The sequence below is a fragment of the Egretta garzetta genome, unplaced genomic scaffold, assembly GCF_000687185.1.
Source record: "Egretta garzetta isolate BGI_Z169 unplaced genomic scaffold, ASM68718v1 scaffold262, whole genome shotgun sequence".
NCBI lineage: Eukaryota > Metazoa > Chordata > Aves > Pelecaniformes > Ardeidae > Egretta > Egretta garzetta.
This window is the reverse complement of record NW_009258797.1, coordinates 1,489,508-1,493,963: the sequence shown is the minus strand read 5'-3', so window position 1 is coordinate 1,493,963 and position 4,456 is coordinate 1,489,508.

The following is a 4,456-nucleotide window of genomic DNA, read 5'->3' as shown; positions in this document are numbered from 1 at the left end:
TTGGCGACAGAAATTTATTTCTGTGAGCTTTTCAGAGGGAATTAGGTTTTCCCTTTTATAATCTGATGTGGTGATTAAGACAGGCTTTGCATAGGGCCTCAGTTCAGCTGTTTGGAATCACCCTGTTTAAGAGCTGGTTAAAAGCAAAATAAAAGAAATGCATTAACTCACGGATCCAAAAGACATGGTAACAGTTCAAGATATAGAAATAGCCTTACTACCACACTTGCAGAACTTACTAAGCTCAGTCCAGAAGAATGACATCACTGTTACCATAGCAACCACTCATTTGGAAGGGGCAATACTAGCAAGAGACTGACAAAAAGGGAGAATCTAAACAAAATGTGGCATAAACAAACAGAATGAGGCACAGTAAAAAATGTTATTGCCATGCCGACCTAACTCGTATCAGCATTTGAAACCATGGATTCTTAGCAATGAATATTTTATAGCTGGCGTACGATCACATACTCACACTGGTTGCTGCGCTCACACGCACCTATATACATAAGCAAGCTTTCTGGGCTGAGTTTAAACCATTCCTTCTCTCACAGCTACAGGTCTTCACCTACTACTAAATGTTAGTCTACACGTACACACAGCTTACTATTTGCTTCCCCATCCAGTGAGCTCAGTGAGGATAAAACTCATAAGAAAAATCTTCGGTTGAATTGAATTCTTTAGTATGACTTCTGAAAGTTAGTATTTAGTACCTGGAGTGCTACAAACAAGTAGCCACAATATTCCTTTATTGATAAAAAAAATCAATCAAAAAGGTTAAAATAAAAGAGGTTAAAATCCTAATCATATAACCCAAACCAACAACTACTCTTTGAAGTTGTCCTTTTGTCCCTCTTCAGCTATGAAACATTTTTATCCAATTATTCAAAGCAACACGTAGTAAGCTACATCCACTGAGACTGCCCCTATATAAACAGAGTATACTCTGCCTTCCATGCTCACTCCTGCAGGTTTTTTTTAAATCCTTATTGTCTTTTCTATGATCAAGAAAGCTAGAAGAAATAAAAATAGGGGCTTTTTTTTAAGGTCTTCTCAGTAACACCAGTGAAAACCAAGGGTGCAGAGAATCCAATGAAACAGAGCGCAAAATTCCAGTATTCTGTAACATGTGAACTTTAAAATACCTGGACAGATATGCCCTGACTGTTCCAGTACTGCTTAGGCAGGTGGGCCTTTCTTTTGCAGCCTGTTGCTATTCCAGCTGGTTTTTTTTCCTCAAGTTTTAGATCTGAATTCTGGATCCCTTAGTAACACAATTAGTATAGTTTTAACAATTTGTAAAACAAACTTTTAAAACTAAATATTAAGAATTTTTAAAAAGTATCACTGTATAACCCAATTGCAAGTCTATAAGTTAAAAGGACTTGAAGACTAAGCTGACTATATTTTAGCTTTCATTTTAACATATACTAGGTCAACACATCAAGTAGACGAAGAAACTAGGTCCAACAGTAAGAGTAGGCAGATTTTGTACAGTATTACCATGCCAGTTTGAAATGTTCACTATGCAGACCCCATTTACTTTAGGTGGCATTAGATATTCCCTCCTTACCCCATCAGGCAACTGCTGAAATAACAACAGAACAGTTTAAACTGTAGAAAGTATCCTGCAATTTCTATATACATGGTACCTACAAGCCAAAGCCTACACTCCTGCCTCAGTACAAACCAATTTCCATTGAACTAACTGGACAATTTAAAAGCTTAAGAAATTCAGTTAAAAATACATCTCTCTCTTGTACAGACTATTAAAATACAAGTTCTGAGTACAACAATTTCACAGTCACAATATATAGTCTAATAGAGGCTTTATATGTTTTTAATACAAGGCAAGAAAATATTTTGAAACTGTATGTGCTTTTCTGTTTTCACTTATTTGATAACAAACACCAGTGTAATTGATGTATTTGGGGGGGGGGGGTCAATAGTCAAACACAATACAGTAAAGAGACTTAAGTTAACAGTGTGCAAGATAGAAAGTCCCTTATGCATTCTTATTGTTCTGTGTGCTTGAAGTAATATCTAATTATGTGTTTACTGAATAGGTGATATTGGAGCCAGAGGTTTTAAAATACCATTCTCTTTCTACTGCTTTCCCCATCCCAGCTACAATTAAATACAGCCATCAAGAATCTTTCTGACATGTCCATGAGCAAATTCAGGCACCTGAGCAGTATCTTAAAACCTGATATGCATATGTTACATAAAAATCTCACACAAAGAATGCAGGATAACCCATGGGACTGATAATAGAAAACGGCATCTTTCATTGCTAGGTTATCAGTTTGAGACTTGGGAGTTACCAACGACCATAAGTTGTTACCATCTGCTGAAAACCACGATACTTGGTGGTCTCCACAGTCTCCACTGGATAAACACTCCTGTAGCAAAACTGCCTATGACATCCGGCACTTAATATGCACAGGTTTTGTTAGCCCCAGCACTAAACATGGAAAGCTCAACATTTCTGCTCTCTCTCACTGTAAGTATTTTTCCCATGTCAGGGTTAGGTTGTAATTCTAAATACTAAATATTGCAAGTTACACTGCAGCTCCCTATAGACTATCTCCTCTCCAGTTAAGTCATAGAACTGCAACTAACATCCAGGGTTCTGAATCTGCTCTATGTAAGAATTAAATTCTTTCATTGTATTCAAAATAAAAGCCTCAAATAGTGCTTACATGTCAAAAGTTAAAAATCAATTTAAAAAAAAAATCAAAGCAAAGTTTCATATCTTCACTGCTAAAATTACAACTCATTTATCAAGTCCTGCTTAGTTTCAGAGAGTTACTCTTACCTACATTTTTAAGCATCAGTAAAACACTTAAAAATGCTTAACCCTCAGCAGCTCTATTTGTTAGCAACTGGTTTTGTTCCTTCTGTACTTTACCCATTTAATCATGAAGAGGTTGCAAAGAAAAACTACCACGTGCCCTGAGTTTTGAAGCAATGCATATTTGTTTCTCAATCAGGAACAGGCAATTACTTAATCTGCAATATTAAAGATTTTCTTTTTTTAACCTCAGGCTTACATGCTGAAAACTGAATTAACTTGCTAGTGTTTACACTCGGCCTTTATTCAAATATACTGTCATGCTGATTTCTACACCTACTAGCAAGAAATTATTTTATGCAACATCAATTACACATGGGTGGGCACAGAGGATTAAACTGATTGTTTGGTGGGCAGTTCTCCCAGGGTGTTAATTTAAAAGATAAGAATATGAAATGTGAGAGGTCTATTCTAGCTCCTTCAAAAAGCAAGCTTGAAAAATGTACATTGCATTTTTTTATTGGGTGAGGGCAAACCACTTTTTTTTTTATAGAGGCTTTTGATGCATGGCCTAACGCAGGCCTCAGCAAAAAGATAGCAAATCTTAGAATTTATTATTGTCAATAGTCTGCATGACCTTTACTTTAACTGCATCTTAGCTGTCAGTAATAATCCAAGGCTGCACTTTCAATGATAGAATGAGAGATTTTGCATATTGAGTCTCCAGGTCTCCTTGAAAGCGTTCAGAAATCACAGTCATTTATTCCTATTGGCAGGGCAAGGTCCATTATGAAAGCTCATTCGTCTTTACTTGAAGATGAAGAGTGGAGAAACTCCATTTTTGCTCTGAATCAAGTACTAACTACTGTAGTTTTCTCAAATAAATCAACAAGGAGGCTTCTAGGTCCAGGGTCTGAAATCTTTTCTCATTCAGGGCACCTGTTCTCTAATGGTTCCCTTCACCTTTGCAACATACAATTTTGGTAGTAGATAAAAATAGCGCTTTAACACAGACCTGGGGATTTTACACTCTAACCTTTCTTCATTTGTGGTTTGTTTTACCTGACAGGTTAGAGAGTTGGCAAGTTCAGAAAGAATCTAGCAAGGACAGGACTGCAAGGGCAATAATAATAAATAATAGGCTTGCACTGGCCTACTCTCCCCCAAGATGTTTTTAAAGCCAAAAATTACTTAAGCTATATAAGACATAATATGTATAGCTGTGTAATAAAATATACTCATAAGGTGTCTCAGACTAGGTGCAGATCAACCCCAGGTAGTTCTTTGCTGCTTGAGCTAACTGGATGAATCAAAGCCAGCCTGGAAATCAGAGATGTACTGGCATGACATTACACACAAGCTGGTATGTTCCTTTTGTGTAGGCAGCCCTATACAACAAGAATGCAAATAATATGTATAGCTGTGTAATAAAATATACTCATAAGGTGTCTCAGACTAGGTGCAGATCAACCCCAGGTAGTTCTTTGCTGCTTGAGCTAACTGGATGAATCAAAGCCAGCCTGGAAATCAGAGATGTACTGGCATGACATTACACACAAGCTGGTATGTTCCTTTTGTGTAGGCAGCCCTATACAACAAGAATGCAAATACTATGCACTTTTTAAGGAGAGACTGTGGGACACAACGTAAGAAGGAAAGAGT